We start from the raw sequence: 17758 nt of genomic DNA, 5'->3' as shown, positions 1-17758 counted from the left end.
GAGTAGGCTCAGGATGAAACCGACAGTTAGAAAGCATGATCATTTTTCACATGAGTGTTGCCATCAATACCAAAGGGGGAGATTGTTGGCAATTGGCACTCAATTGGCTGGTCTCAATATATTGTCATTGATGACAACATGGCAACTTGTTTCAGCTTCATATTTTGGTTCAGTTGGGTACCGACAGGTTGGATAGATTTCTTTGGTTACTGACAATGCAGGTCGACATGGTTTAGAATCAAGTTATTGGTGTTGGAGGCCGACATCATTTGGAGATCCGACATCGGCAATTGTTTTGATATTCATGTATTTATGTTATCTAGCCAACATGTATATTCATATTATAACTATCTTTGTATCCCAACATAAGGCATGATGAATTGTAAAGGCTATATAGGTCAGTTGGTTATATCATTTTGTAATATGGAAGGATAGGAAAATATGATAATGTTTTTTAATGTGAAGTTTATGTAAAGGGGTATTCCGGTAAAGGGTTTAGGTTTTCAGACTGGAACATATAGAGCTTATCCAGAACTATATTTAGGCATAGAAGATGCTATCTTTGTAGTTCAATCATTTCTCTAGATTGTAGTCTAGATTTGTATGTAGTCAGTGAGGCTCCTTTTGTGATTGAGCACTGTGCTCTAGGCTATAAGCCTTCTTGTAAGTGCAAGACAATATATTTTATAATATCTCTTCATATGGCCAGTGGATTGATATTGTGGGTCACAAATCTCACCATGGTTTTTCCTCTTTGAGGTTTTCCACATATAATTTTGTGTGTTATGATATTGATTTATGTGATTGGCTTATTGGTTTCTTTACTTCTTTTAGTTCTATATGTACCGGTATACCGATTGGTGTATGCATGTTTTAATAAGGTTAAAATTAAATATTCCAGTAGAACACCGATTCACTCCCCCTCTCAGTGTTCTTGGATTCCAACATCTCTCTCTCTCTTCTCTTGCTTGTTAGTGACCTTCTATTTGTCTCTCAATTCTTCTATTTGTTGTCCCTAGTGTTGTCTATATATATATATACACATATAAATATACATATATATGTATGTATATATATATATATATGTATATATGTAACTATATATATATATATATATATGTATGTATATATGTGTGTGTGTGTGTGTGTGTGTGTGTGTGTGTGTATACATACTGGTAGTCCTCAAAATAACTGTGCAAAAAATGTTTCATGCCTTAGTCAAAATTTTGGTCATTTTGAGCATTTAATGTTCTCTGTTATCGCCCTCAAGCTTAGGGTTTAGGGTTTTATGTATTTTTTATTAAGTCTTGGTTAAAACCCCTAAACCTGTTCTAATTTTGCGTTACCTTTTTCACTTAAGTCTGACAGTTGTAGTAATGTTGGTGGGGCCATTTATTCTCTAGGGTTAAAATTATAAATGTCAGCCCCTTTTAATTTTGTCCTAAGTCCGCGTTTTATTTCCTATGGTCAGGTCCCCTTTATGATAAGCCTAGTGGTTTATATTTCTAGAAATTATGGTTCCTCACAATGTCGTGATCAAAAGATGTTAACCACCACTGCTCTATGGCATCACAAGATCTTGCCATGTGTTCCTCTTTGACCAACAGTTTAACCAAAGCAATAACCTTAACTTTGTAGTTACTAGTCACTTTCAGTTAAAACTAGAGCTACTAAAGGTGCATAATTCCGCACATTGAAAAAATAAACAACTATGTTTTAATCTGAATCTAAAAGGTGCTCATGTTGGCAATTGACACTCATTTGGCTTAGTTGTGTTGTCATTGATGGCAACACACACCATTTTGGGTTGGTCACTTAACTAGTACTCACTAGTATTCATTGTTTGGCAACCGACATTTAGTCATCCGACACAAGGAACCGACACCAGTGTTAAAGGGAAACCGACGATCTAGGAATCAGTATATGAGGCCGACACAGGAGATTGATCCAACAGGTTTACATGGCAACAATCAAAGTCATCGGTCTTGAAGTTTAATGAATTCATTTTTGCTTAGGCCGACATGTAAATAAATTGTAATATCTTTGTAAGCCAACATAAGGAATTTGTTTTTGTCTTTTAGAAGGTTATTTAAGTCATTTTGATTAGGTTATTTTGGAAATTGATGCAGGAGCATCCCCGATTCACAACAATCTTGCATTAACCATAAACATTTCCTTTTCTATTTTGTTTTCTGTTTGTAGTTTCAGTTTTCCTTTCTGTATGTCCCATTTTTAGCTCACTGATTCCTATGGAGTTGGATTCTACTTGAAGACTTGATCATCCTGCTTTCTTTCAAACCGCATTTCATTTGGAGCACTCTCTAGCAAGATATCGCTACCGGTTTCCTTGACAGTTTCTTGTTAGTGGTTGTTAAGTTGTTACCAATTGCCTGAGACCTACTCTGATGGTCTACCTAAACCCATTCCAAAGTTTGTGGAGCCTTGGGTGTTGATCTTGATATTACTTGGCATGTGGCCAACCTTCTCTATTTCATCCTTTGGATTTTTTGGAGGAATCTCTTGGTGGAGGCTGACCTTATTCATTTTGCATGTTAGGTCTTGTTCTTCGGGTTTTGATCCTTTTTGGGCTGACAGGATCCCTTGAATCGATATATATATTTGTAATCATGCTTAAGAATGTAATCGATTCAGAAATAAAGAAGTATCAGATAGATAGATTGTGCCTAGAAGATAGCTTTTTTGCTTTAAGGTCCCGGTGTGACCTATTCTACCTGGCCTGCATGCCGGTATGTTGTAACCCAGTTGTTACCGATTGGATGTAATTCACTTTCATGCAATAAAAACCATCTTTTATGCATTGCCTTCATCATATCTGAGTGTTTCCGTTGTGTTTACTTCTACTGACCAGTTTGGACTAATCTCCTCGAGGTCCCTCCTCATCGGTGACTGCTTCTAGTGATATCAGAGTGAAGTTTGTTCCAGAGGTTGCATATCCTGAATCTTGTTGTAGGGTGGTAGATTGCGGATCCGACCTACAATTGTAGAGGACTAGCATGGATCAATGGTGCGAAGAGGAATTGGTAATGGTGGAGCATGTGGGAATGCAAACCCTCTTGTAATGGAGATGTTGCAAGGAATAGAAGCCCAGTTAGAAGATGTGGATACAACCCAGAGAAGAGGCCGACATGTTGAGGATCTGAGTGAAGATAAAGGAGAAGAAGCCCTGGCAGTACAAGTGAGCCTACCGATAGTTGATCTGGAGGAGGAAAGTTTTTTAAGGGTTTTGAGTAGGGTGAACACTAAACCTTATTTTACCCCACCGGAATATGATGGGAAGTTAGATTCAGATGAATTGATGGATTGGATCTCAGAGATGGAGAAGTATTTTGTTTTTGAAAACACTGTAGAAGAGAGGAAGGTGAAATATGCCTGTACCTAGCTGAAGGGTCATGCATCTCTTTGGTGGGAGCACTTGCAAGCTGATAGGAAAAGAAGAGGTAAAGAAAAGATTAATATATGGGATACGATGATTGCTATGTTAAAATCAAAGTTTTTCCTAGTGAATTATCAAGTAGATTTGTTTCGAAAGTTGCAGAATTTGAGACAAAAGGAATCTAGTGTGAAGGAGTACACCAAAGCATTTTACAAATTGAACATCAGATCTGGACATGTTGATGATGAAATTGAACAGATTGTAAGATATTTGAACACTTTGCAGATGTATGTACAAGATGAACTCAATATGATCAAGTTAAAGAGTGTTGAAGAGGCTTACTAGTATGCAAAAAAGGTTGAAGAAAAATTGAATAAAAGGCATGAGCAGAGACAGAGAGGTAGAGGTTGAAGGTTTACCGAAGGAATATTTCAAGGAGGAAGAGGATGCACCAGAGGAAGAGGAACTAGTACAGATCAGAACAAGGACAAGGAAGTGAGCAAGGAAGGTAATTCATACCAGAAGGATGATTGAAATTTCTATCGGAGGAGAGAACCAGATGGTTACTGGAATGAGAACTTTGGAAGACAAGACAAAAGGATATTCAAAGAAACCTATTTTAAATATGGAGGAGAAGGACATCATGCATTTGAATGTAAGAAGTCAAAGGCTACCAGAAGAGTGGCAGTGGTGGAAGAGAACCCCACCAGATCAGACAATAAACCGAAAGATGGAGAATTGTTGATGATGAGGAGAGTTTTATGTCATACCGGAGGAGATAAAGAACCCTTGCAGAGGAAGAACTTGTTCAAGACCAGATTCAAGGTATCCAATAAGTGTTGTAAAGTTGTTATTGATAGTGGTAGTTCAGATAATCTTGTTTCAGAAGAGATGGTGAATAAGTTGAAATTGGAGAGATTGAAACACCCTAAGCCTTACCAAATAGCATGGATTCAAGATGAACATAAGTTGTTAGTAAGTGAATAGTGTTTAGTAAATTTGAAAATTGGGAATTATCAGGATGAATTTTTGTGTGATATTATGCCTATGGACATTTGTCATATTTTGTTGAGAAGACCTTGGTAGTTTGATAGATAGGAAATATATGATGGGAGGAAGAATACATACACTATTGTGGCCAATGGGATGAAGAAAACCTTGTTGCCTTTGGAAGAACCTTTGAAGAATTAAGTCTGTACAAACACCAAAATTTTTCTAGTAGATGGAAGGAAGTTCATGGATGGACTAAGACATGAGAACGTGTGTTTTGCCTTAATTCTTAAGAAGAATGAGAGACCTGAACCATAAGGATAAAACCCAACAGAGATAAGAGATTTGTTGGGAGAGTATGGGGACATCATTTCAGATAATGTACCTGATGGATTGCTACCTATTAGAAGTATTAGTCATTGCATGGACTTAGTTCTCGAAGCTAGTTTGCCTAACAAAGCTGCACGTCGGTTAACACCAGCAGAGAATAAAGAACTGAATAGACAACTGCAGGGGCTATTGGAGGAAGGTTTGATCAGGGAAAGTGTGAGCCCTTGTACAGTACCGACAGTATTAGCACCTAAGAAGAACGAAGAATGGAGGATGTGTACCGATTCAAGAGCAATAAACAATATCATAGTGAAATACTAGTTTCCCTTGCCTAGGATGGATGACATAACAGTGTAAAGACATAAATCGAGCTAACTTCAATAATAGCTGAAACACTCTTTATTCTTAAATAAACTCATAAATCAGTTAATAAGTCTATTTCATTCCACTTTTCCATCCATAGCTTCATTTGATCATTCCATTTAGATCGTAATAAACACAAAATTTCTATAAAAGAAAGATTTTTCATTCAATAAATCGATATAAGTAGTATCTCAATCATACAATACTTAGGCATTTCAAGTTTCCATAAGTTCAATAAAATAATACAAAGTAAAGGGTGAGATGCATTCATTGATCTGCAACCCAATCTATCACCAATGCAATCTTTAACATGAAGACGAGAACAAGATTTAGGCTCTTTTTTTTCCCAACCTTGAAGCTTACGCTTCCTTGGAATTCTTAGTCAATCAAGAATACCCGACCCTATATGAATTTCTTAGCAAAAGAATTCGAAAGACAAGATGGAATCTGGTGCGTGCCTAGAAGATACATGCATTTTCAATTTTCTAATTCTTTTAAGAAACAAGCATTATCAATCAAGGATATGGTAGAGAGCATAAATAAAAGAATTCCATCCGTTTCAATGGTTTATTCAATATGATTACTCGGCTGAGTATAATGCCATGCATAGCAAAAATAAATAGTTCAAAAAAAACAACTATTCTCTCTAAGATTCCATATTCGGCACCCGTCCCGGAAGCTAACTTTCCATACACAAGCCTATCTAGCTTTGTCCACATAAATCTAGAATAAATATATACAAAAGACAATCTTTTATTTAATAGAAATTGAAAGAATCAATCTATTATTACAACCATTCCTATCTGACCAGAAGCAACCTTTTTCTTCTATCTTTCAAGCAATTTAAAGACAAGATTAAAATATTTAGAAGGTGTAACACATGTATGTCTCTTACATATATATTGATTAAAATGAGTACACATTCTTTTATTCAATTATGAAAACATTTAAATATGTTAGGACCCAGAGGAAACTAAGACGGGGGGTGAATCAGTTGTCTATTAATTTCAACCCAAATATAACTTAACCAAACTTAATGCATAATACCGATAAACCAAACTTAATGCTAGTAGACAGTTTAACAATTAATAACAATACCGGTAAAGTTTAATGCATGAAACAAAAAGACAAATAACATACACAACACATAACACAATTATTTGTACGTGGAAACCCTATAAGGGGAAAACCCATGGTGGGAAACCTTACCCAATGTCAGATGATACTACTACAAATAGTATGTGTGTACATATGGGGTTTGCACATGCAGAAAGGCCAACTGCCTAGAGCTCACTGCTCAATCAAAAAATGGGAGTCACACTGACTACAATTGGATAGTTAAATCCAATGATAATGTATTGCTCAAAATAGCATCTTCATATGTTGGATTCAGTACCGGTTAAGCTTTGATTGTCTTCTTCATACCTTCCTTGAATCTACAAATGATGTATGTGTGTATAGCTCTGCTTATATTCACATATACCTTATTACAATCCTTTTTCCACTACTTAATCTCACAAATGAGATCTTACATATATACCAGAACCTCAGACCAAATATATAGGTCGGCTCACTAAGAATATTACAAATAAATCAATTACAAATGAATCAATATGTGATGCATGATATCGGCTCAATGCATTTACAATAATAACAAATCATCTCCATAATGTGTCATTCTGATTTGGAATAGATAATGTTTGTCGGTCCATAACCTAGACCTATTTTCCGGTAACAACAAATATGCACACTTGATTAGACCAATAACCAAATCATCAAAACCAAGTGTCCAAACAATGTCTTCGACATAACCAAGTAATCTCCAGATGATAACAGATCATCCTCAGTGCCGGTGAACAATATAACCTGTCGGTGAGCTAGATATCGGTGACTGTGCATAAGTCACTGAACATGTCGGTGAACATAACCAAAGATCTCCAAGTGCTGATAAGTGTTGTCAAGTGTTGACATCAATGAAAAAACCAATGCAACACGTCCATAATACCAACAATCTCCCCCTTTGGCATTGATGGCAACACAAGATGGAAAAACCATCTAAGTGCCAAAGCAGAAATGCCAAAAACCAAAAACCAACAATCTCCCAGAGAGATCATTAACCAAAAATTAAAATACAGATACAGAGAGTAACAATCTCTCCCCAAAAGATCATGTGTTTTTCATAGATATCTCTCCCCCTTTGACATCAAATACCAAAGCAATATAAAACCAAATACAATTAGTTCATAGAAATGATTACAAAATACCAATTGTTATAACCAAATTTATTCAATCTACTCCCCTTGAGAAGTAGCTCTCCTTCATCAAAGCCGAAAAAAGGTTTCTCTGTTAATTCTGTCGGTTTGATGCCATGCTCCAACTATCTAAGTTTCTACCGATGATGGTATAACTCCAAGCTACTCTCTTAGATATTCAAAAGTTTCCTTAGGCAAAGTCTTAGTAAAGATATCTACAATCTGCTCTTTAGTATTCACATAAACCAATTTCACTTCTTTTGCTTCAACATTCTCTTTTAGATAATTGAATTTGATAGAAACATGTTTAGTTTTAGAGTGAAATACCGGATTCTTTGATATATCAATTGCTGTCATATTATCACAGTAAATGATTATAGGTTCTTTGCATTTTACCTTTATGTCCTTCAACATTTGTTTAATCCATAATACTTGTGTACAATTAGTTGCTACTACAACATATTCTGATTATGTTGTTGATAGTGATGTACAACTTTGTTTCTTGCTCAACCATGAAATTAGTTTGCTATCAAGAAAAAATTCTCTACTGGTGGTGCTTTTTCTATCATCTACATCTCCTACCTGATTTGCATCTGTCTATGCACATAAATCAAAATTTTCATCTTTAGGATACCATAGACCAAGATTTGTTGTGCCTTGTAGGTACCGAAAAATCCTTTTTACTGTTGATTCATGATTTTCCTTAGGATTAGTTTGAAATCTTGAAACAATACATACTTTATTCATAATATCAGGTCTTGTTTGTGTCAAATACAGTAAACCTCCTATCGTAGATTTGTATCTTGTTGGATTAATAGTTGTTGATTCATCCTTCAATGATAGTTTATTAGTTGTAGTCATAAGTGTACTTACCGGTTTAGAGTTTTCCATGCCAAATTTATTAAGTAATTCCTTCAAGTATTTTGATTGATTTATGAATGTACCTTTATCAGTTTGTGAAATCTACAATCCTAAAAAGAATTTTATCTCCCCAATCATAGACATTTCAAATTCTTCCTACATCTTATTAGAAAAGTCTTTACACAATCCATCTTCTCCTCCAAAAATAATATCATCAACAAAAACTTCAATAACCAAGATGTCATCATTAGTCAGTTTGTAATATAAGTTGATGTCGGCATTACCTTTTGTGTAACCAAGCTTCAAAAGATATTTGTGCAATCTAGCATACCAAGCTCTAGGAGCTTGCTTCAATCCATATAAAGCTTTCCTTAACCTACAAACCATATCTTTGTCATCTGTCAAAGAAAATCCATTAGGTTATTTAATGTAAACTTCCTCTTCAAGATCACCAATCAGAAATGCACATTTAACATCCATTTGATATACTTTATAGTTCTTGTGTGCTACAAAAGCTAAGAATAATCTGACTACCTCAATTCTAGCTACCAGTGCAAAGGTTTCATTATAATCAATTCCTTCTTTCTGTGAATATCCCTTACACACTAATCTTGCTTTGTTTTTTATTACCTTACCATCTTCATTAAGTTTATTTCTGAATACCCATTTAGTTCCAATTACATTTTTTTTTTTAGGCCGGGGAACCAATGTCCATGTGTTATTCTTTTCAATTTGTTCCAATTCATCTTCCATAGCCTTAATGCAATGTTTATCTTCACATGCTTCATTAATAGTTGCTCGTTCAATTGAGAAATTAAGAATACCTCTTCATTTGTCAGTCTTCCTCGAGTCATAACTCCTTGATACTTATTCCCAATTATCTGACTTTCAGAGTGATTCAATCTTACATACCTGGGTGTATTCACTTGTTGTTGTTCTTTAGTCATAGTGGAATTCTCTGATGATGCCAGTGTGACTAGATCAACATTTTGTATTGATGTACTCATTGTAGGTTCATTTGTGATTATCTCAACTACCCATTCAGAGTCCATAGACCTTCTAAACTATTCATCAATCTTCACATTTGCACTTTCAATGATTTTCTACAATCTTTTATTAAAACATCTATATGCCTTGCTCTTAGATGAATAACCAAGAAATATTCCTTCATCACTTCTAGGATCAAATTTTCCATTACAATCATCTCTCCTAATATAACATTTGCTTCCAAATATTCTGAAATATTTAAGAGTAGGAGTATTACCAAACCATAGTTCATGAGGGGTCTTACCAGTTTCACCTTTGATGTGAACTCTGTTGAATGTATAAACAGCTATATTGACTGCTTCACTCCAATACACATGAGGTAGGTTTGCTTCTGATATCATGCTTCTAGCTGCATCCAAAATAGTTATTTTCTTCCTTTCCACAACTCCATTTTGTTGGTATTTTGGTATAGTTTTGTCATTGATGTCAACACCTACTAAAACACTAGCACTTTGGAGATCCACCAGCATTCACCGGCAAGCAAGTAACTATTGCATAGTTACTAGTATATGGTTCACCAGTAGGATATAATGATCACCAGCACTTGCAATGATATGGAAGACACTTGATAATATCGAAGACATCGTGTGGACATCTTATATTAATGAATTAATCATTGATATATTCATATTTGCATATTTGCTTTTACCGGCAAATAGGTCCAGGGTTATCTAGGGTTACACCGGCAGGTTTATCTTTTCTAGATCAGCATGGCACGCTATGGAGATGATTAATTATTGTTGTAAATGCATTATGCCGACATGTTCAATCATTTATTTCATCACATATTATATTGTTTGTAAAGTGTTTTTATTGTAATATCTTGTAGAGCTGATCTACTAAAATTGGTCTTAGGTTATGGTATAAAGGTAAGATCTTATTTGTAAGATCAAATGTGGAATGCAAAAAAGGATTGGGTGAAGGTATATGCGAGATTAAGCAGTGCAATACATGCAGACTTCATTTCAAGGTGAAGTTAGGTTTTTGTGAAAGCATATCAGCATTACACTAGTATTGAATCCAACATATGAAGATGCTATTTTGTGCAATATATTCTTATTGGATTTAACCATCCAACTGTAGTCAGTGTGACGCTGATTTTGTGATTGAGCAGTGAGCTCTAGGCTATTGGCCTTTCTGCATGTGCAGACCCCATTTATGTACACTTACTATCTGTAGTAGTATCATCTGATTGTGGGTAAGGTTTCCCACCGTGGTTTTTCCCCTTACAGGGTTTCCACGTACAAATATTGGTGTCATGTGTTGTGGATGACTTTGTGTTTATGTTTCATGCATTAATCTTTACCGGTATAGCAATTAACTGTTAAAACTATCTATCAAAATACTTAACTAGTTTACTAGTATTAAGCATTAAGTTGGGTAAGTTGTTTTTGGTTTGAATTTATTTGACAACTGATTCACCCCCCCCTCTCAGTTGTCTCTGGGACCTAACAATGGGTATTAGAGCTTAGTCCTCTTTTGTAGAAATTTAACAGCTTGAGGAGATCCAATGTCTACTAATTATTTAAAGAAGGACAGTCCTAAACTTGATGGAACCAACTATGGCATATGGAAGATCAGAATGGAGACACATCTAAATTGTGTTGGAAAAGACATCTGGGAAGTTACAAAGAAAGGTTATACTGCTGCTGTACCTGGTCAGCCCAATCCAACTAACTTGACAAAAGATGAGGAAAATGATTGCAAAGCAAGAGAAGCACTTTTGAGCGCATTATCAGATCAACAAATCATGGGACTATCAGATAGGTCTACTGCTAAAGCTATTTGGGATCATTTGGAGACACTGAATGAAGGAGATTCCACAGTCAAAATTGGAAAACTTGAAATCTTTCAGGTTAGGTATGAACATCTGAAAATGGAAGAAGATGAAAGGATTTCTGCTTTTATGGAAAGAGTAAATGAAATTGTTTTGGGTATTAAATGTTGTGGAGGAACCTTAAGTGAGGATGAAATTGTTTCAAAAGTTTTAAGAGGATTACCACCAGCATATAAAATGAAGGTTACTACTATAAATGAGTTGAGAACAATGCCTAATGCATCAATAACTAGGGATACAATGATTGGGAAACTTTCAGCTTTTGAATTTGAGGAATTTTGTCCTGTTGCTACTATTAAAACATATTTAGCCTTTAAAGCATCAACATCATCTCCTCCATCAATTGACAAATCTGATTGGAAAGCCTTTTATGCAAGAGAACTTGAAGCACTATTTGCAAGGAAAATGCCTAAAGGTCCACTTGGAAGTAAGTATGAAGGTAAAGCACCCTTTAAATGTTTTAATGACAATAAGATTGGTCATATGGCTTCGAGATGCCCTGATAGACAAGCTAGACTAAGAGAAGAAGCTAGAAGAACATACAAGCCTAATCCTGAATATCAAAGATATAGATTTAAGAAAAACAAAGACAAATCTTGTTGCATTGCTGATGAAGGTGTGACTAATGATTCTGATGAGGATCTGACAGACAATGGATGGGTTTTTGTTTCTATAACAGAAGATCAACCGACACCTACTACTCAACTAGTAGAACAAGCCCTAGCAGCTAAAGTTGAGTTAAAGGATGAATGGATCATTGACTCAGGATGCTCACATCATATGATAGGAGACAAAGGTAAATTCTTGAACTTTCAAGAATACAATGGAGGTTTAGTAAGATTTGGAGATGACAAAGCCTGTTCAATCAAAGGTAAGGGTACAATATCTCTTGATGGTAAGAATAACACTAATAATGTTTACTATGTTGAAAGATTAAAACATAATCCTTTAAGTGTTGGTCAATTAGTTGAGAAAGGATTTCAGTTACAATTTAAAAATGGAAAATACAAAATCATGAATAGAACTAGTTTGGAAATTGCAACCGGTAATCAGACTAGAGGTAATATCTTTCATTTGAATAACAGTGAAAAGACATTCTTGATTGCACATATAGAATAAAGTTGGTTATGGCATAAGAGACTCTGTCATGTAAACTTTGATTGCATGGTGAAGATCAGTACTACTAAGGTAATTAGAGATTTACCTAAAATTGTCAAACCTCAGAATACAATATGTAAGGAATGTCAATTTGGAAAACAAGTTAGAGATAGTTTCAAAAGTATTCTAGAAAAATCAAATAATGCTCTTGATTTGATTCACACTAATTTATGTGGTCCAGCTAGAACTAAAAGCTTACAAGGTAATAGATATTTCATGGTAATCATTGATGACTATTCTAGAATGTGTTGGGTTACTTTTCTTAGAAAAAAATTAGAAGCACTTAGAAAGTTCAAATTATTCAAAGCAATGGTTGAAAATGAAACCAGTAAGAAAATCAAATGCTTAAGATCTGATCAAGGAGGAGAATTCACATCTAAGGATTTTAATACATTCTATGAAGTGAATGGAATTAGAAGACAGCTATCAGCACCTCGGACACCACAGTAGAATGGAGTTGTTCAAAGGAAAAACAAACCTATCTTGGATGTAGCAAGAAGTATGTTATCAGAAGCAAATTTACCACATGTGTATTGGAGAGAAGTAGTCAACACAACGGTCTATACATTCAACAAAGTTCACATCAAAGATGAAACCAGTAAGACCCCTCATGAACTATGGTTTTGTAATACTCCTACTCTTAAGTATTTCAGATTTTTTGGAAGTAAATGTTAGATCAGAAGAGATGAGTATATTGGCAAATTTGATCCTAGAAGTGATGAAGGAATATTTCTTGGTTATTCATCTAAGAGCAAGGCATATAAATGTTTTAACAAGAGATTGCGAAAAATTGTTGAAAGTACAAATGTAAAGATTGATGAACAATTCAGACGAACTTCAAGGTATATAGACTCTGAACTGACAATAGAAATTGTGACAAATGAACCTACACTAAATCCACTGATACAGAATGAAGATCCAGTTACCTCGGTACCATCTAAGGATTCCACAATAATTAAAGAACAACAACAAACAAAGACACCCCAGTATGTATGACTTAATCATTTTAAAGATCAGATAATTGGAAACAAGTTTAAAGGAGTTATGACAAGAGGAAGATTGGAAAATGAAGAGGTATGTCTTATTGTTAGGTCCTAGAGACAACTGAGAGGGGGGGGGGTGAATCAGTTGTCTAATAAATTCAAATCAAAACCATTAAACCAACTTAATGTGTAATATTGGTAAACCAGTTAAGTATGCCGGTAGACAGTGTTAATAGTAAATTGCTATACCGGTAAAGATTAATGCATGAAACACAAACATAAAGTCATCCACAACACATAACACCAATATTGTATGTGGAAACACTATAAGGGGAAAAACCACGGTGGGAAACCTTACCCACAATCAGATGATACTACTGCAGATAGTAAGTGTACATAAATGGGGTCTGCACATGCAGAAAGGCCAACAACCTAGAGCTCACTGCTCAATCACAAAATGGGAGTCACACTAACTACAGTTGGATGGTTAAATCCAATAAGAATGTACTGCACAAAATAGCAACTTCATATGCTAGATTCAATACCGATGTAATGCTAATATGCTTCTACAAAAACCTAGCTTCACCTTCAAATGATGTCTTCATGTATACCTCTGCTTAATCTCGCATATACCTTCTCACAATCCTTTTTCACATTCCACATTCAATCTTACAAATAAGATCTTACATTTATACCATAACCTAAGACCAATTTTAGTAGGTCGGCTCTACAAGATATTACAATAAAATCATTTGTAAACAATATAATATCTGATGCAATAATCGATTGAGCATGTCGGCTTAATGTATTTACAACAATAATAAATCATCTCCATAGCGTGCCATGCTGATCTGGAAAAGATAAACCTGTCGGTGTAACCCTAGGTAACTCTAGACCTATTTGCCGATAATAGCAAATATGTAAATATGAATATACCAATGATCAATTCTTCAAAACAAAGTGTCCACACAATGTCTTTATCATTACCAAGTGTTCCATATCATTCCAAGTGTCGGTGATCATTATATCTTGTCAGTGAACATTATATCCTGTCGGTGAACCATATACCAGTAATTGTGCAATAGTTACTTGCTTGCCGGTGAATGTTGCTGGATCTCCAAAGTGCTAGTGTTTTAGGAGGTGTTGACATCAATGACAAAACCATACCAAAATGCCAACAATCTCCCCATTTGGCATTGATGGCAACACAAGATGGAAAAACCATCAAAGTACCAAAACAGAAATGTCAAATACCAAAAATCAACAATCTCTCCTAAACAACAATTTCTCCCCCTGGGAGCAACATGTGTTATCAAAAGGTTTTCAATACCAATCTCTCTTTAAAAGATAATGTGTTTTTCCATAGATATCTCTCCCCATTTGACATGAAATGCTAAAGTTACAAAAATCAAGTTCATATACAAAATACCAATCAATTCAATATACCAACTACTCCCCCTGAGAAGTAGCTTCCTCATTAAAGACCGGAGAAAAAGATTTGTCTTTTAATTCTATCGGTTGATGACAATCATCAACTGTCTAAGTCTCTACCAGTGGTGGTATGACTCCAAGCTGATCTCTGAGATATTCAAAAGTCTCCTTAGGCAAAGGTTTTGTGATAATATCTGCAAGTTGTTCTTTAGTATTCACATAAACCAGTTTTATCTCTCTTTCTTCAACTTTTTCCCTTAGAAAATTCAGTTTGATAGAAACATGTTTTGTTTTAGAGTGTAATGCCAGATTATTAGATATATCAATTGCTACATTGTTATCACAATATATAGTGTGAGGCCTCACCTTGACTCAATCTGACATTTCAGTGGATTTTATATTTAGACTATTATGGATACTTTATTTTGATGCATTTTGAGACTTCGAACTTATATGATTTCAAGATTTGGATAACATTGCTATGTTTTGATGATTTACTTATATGCTTTATGAGATAGAACACTACATGATTGTTAGATAGGATGATATTGCAATGATAAATGTCGTTATTGAATTTGCAGGACTTTACTATGATAATAGAACTATGATGTATGGTTAAGTTTATGTGAATTGGGATGAAATTGCTTATGTGAAATTGCTTGATAAAAGATGTATTTAATCTGTGCAGATAAAAATTGTATGCAAGTGATGATGTGTATTGTTATTCCTTTGAATTAAATTATATGTGCATATTTGAAAAGTACTAATGTGTAAATTGAGATGCGCAGGAAATTTACAATGTGACCATGGAAAATTACGGAGAACCAAACCTAGACTTATGTATGTTCATAAGCCAGGGGTTGTCTATTTGGAGAGACAACACCCTGTTTGTGTTGTATTTTTATTCGTAATAGTTTATGCTGCATGAGTGTTAAGTGTTATTTAAATTTAATGTGTAAAAACCACAAGAGACGATTTCATGTTTTAATTTGTAAAAGTGTTTTATTTGTGTCACTTGACACATGTGCGGATTTAAGTTTAAATGTTTTATTTTTGTCTCTTGGTGGGAAATTGTTCAACTATAGCTTTTTCAATTTATGTAATGTGATGTCATAAATACTTTGGGAAAAGAATCTTTGGAGAGGTCAACATATGTTTGACCCGAAAATAAACTTCAGAGGGTTTTAAAATGGGTTAAATGAACACCTAGGGGTAGTTTAATAGGGTTTCCTAAAGCCCATAAGGTATACCTAAGGGTTAGGGGTAATTTTAGGCAAGTTTCTACTCCTAAGTGACCTTTTTGACACTTTAAAAATTAGCTTTTCTGAGTTGTGCGAAAATTGAAATTAGAAGTTTGATCTTAGTTGTAAACTTTCCTTTTCGAATGAGAGTCCTTTTCCCATTCCGTCTTCCTTTCCTTTTTGAGTTTTAGAAACTTGTGAGAACTGAGAGAATGAGTTTCTTAAGCAAGAATTTGAGAATTTGAGGGTCATCACCCACTCTCCATTTTTGGAGACAAAGAAAATTTTGAATAGCATAGAAAAGATTTGAATAGATTTTTTATTTTTTTTGGCTAAGGGTAGAAGAAGAAGATTCGTGGATTGGGCAACTCTTCCTCAAATATCATCATACCTTTGGGCAGATTAAGGTTGGTTTCATTACTCTTTAAAATGTCTTCTATCTTGCATGTGTCTGGAAGTATGTTGGTGTAAGAAATCTGTGTTCTTGAATGTTTTTTTTAGAAATTCATTTGGTATTTTTGCATTATGATTTTTTTGTGTTTTGGGAGTATGCTCAAGACCTCTTACTCTTGGGAGAGAGGAGGATCTTGTGGGTGGTAGCAGTGACAATTCTCAAGTGAGAGACTCTCGTTTGAGAGCGATCACAAGGGATCTTTGTGTGACCCTTGTTGCATGGCCTGTTTGTGCAATGGGGGTCATAAGGAGGGATATAAGGCTAGAATGCCTTTGGGGGGCATAAGGAATAAGGGGTTGAGATTCTTGATGTATTATTTTTGCCATGAGGTGTCTACTTGTTTTCCATACTTGCAGTTCTCCTCAGGGTATTGGTCCACTACCACCCTTGAAAAAGGTCATCACCAAAGTGTGGTGCAGTGTAACCAAGTTTGGGAGTGTGTTTGTAATTTGTGTGTTTCTTGCCTTCTATGTGTTTGCATGTCTGTTACCCGTCTAGGGCTTGGTTCTCCAAGCTCGGGGGTGGCTACCAGTTAGTCTAGGCTGGGAGGTGAGCACTCCATGGTCATATTGTGATTTATTATGCATGAATGTCAGGAGAAAAGAGTGGGAAAAGTGAAAAGTTGCAGAAGATTATTGTTGAAGAAATCTAAATTTATTTGCAGTTATTAGTTTTGGTAGAAGAAATACACCCTCATTCGTTGAAATGAGAGGCAAGATGTAAATTTGAAATATAGACAGGAGATTTGTTATTGTGGTTAAGTAAAGAAACATCCTGTAATTTTGCAGAGTATCTTTACAGTGTAAAAAGCTAGATATATTTCTATTTTCTATTTTGGAAAGAGTTACTTTCAATTTGCATGCAAGAAAAATAAGTTTTATTTAATTCGGCGCTTTTCTCTTATCTGTGAAATTGCCTTCATTCTACTTGCAGAAAAATATGAATTTTATTTATTGTTAGCTTCTAAATTTTTTATTTTTTTTTTTAAATAAAAATTTAATGAGTATATGCATGTTGCTTTAAAGGTGTATATTGCAGTTTATTCTTCCTATTGTAAGATCTAAGTTTATGGATCCTAGGAAATATTAGTTGCAAGAAATGAAATTTCATACTCATTTGTAGGAATAAAATCTAAAGTATTTTCTCTATACTAATCCCATAACTTTAGTATAACAAATCTTAGATTTATTAAGTTGCTATTAAATTTTTTGACATCTGAAAATTACCTAGTTGCAGAAATAGAAATCAAAAGCAAAAAAAATTAGTTGTTTTAAATAAAATCATAATCTAGTAGTTGTTGTTTCAAGATTATTAAATTCAATTAACTACTACTGTGTAGGAAGTAAATCTGAAGTTAAATAGACTACCTAGTTTCTTTTATAAAAAAAAAAATCTAAGCATTAAAAATTTATCTAAG

This window comes from Cryptomeria japonica, chromosome 5 (genome assembly GCF_030272615.1).
Source record: "Cryptomeria japonica chromosome 5, Sugi_1.0, whole genome shotgun sequence".
NCBI classification, from domain to species: domain Eukaryota; kingdom Viridiplantae; phylum Streptophyta; class Pinopsida; order Cupressales; family Cupressaceae; genus Cryptomeria; species Cryptomeria japonica.
Note: the sequence above shows the minus strand (reverse complement) of the source record.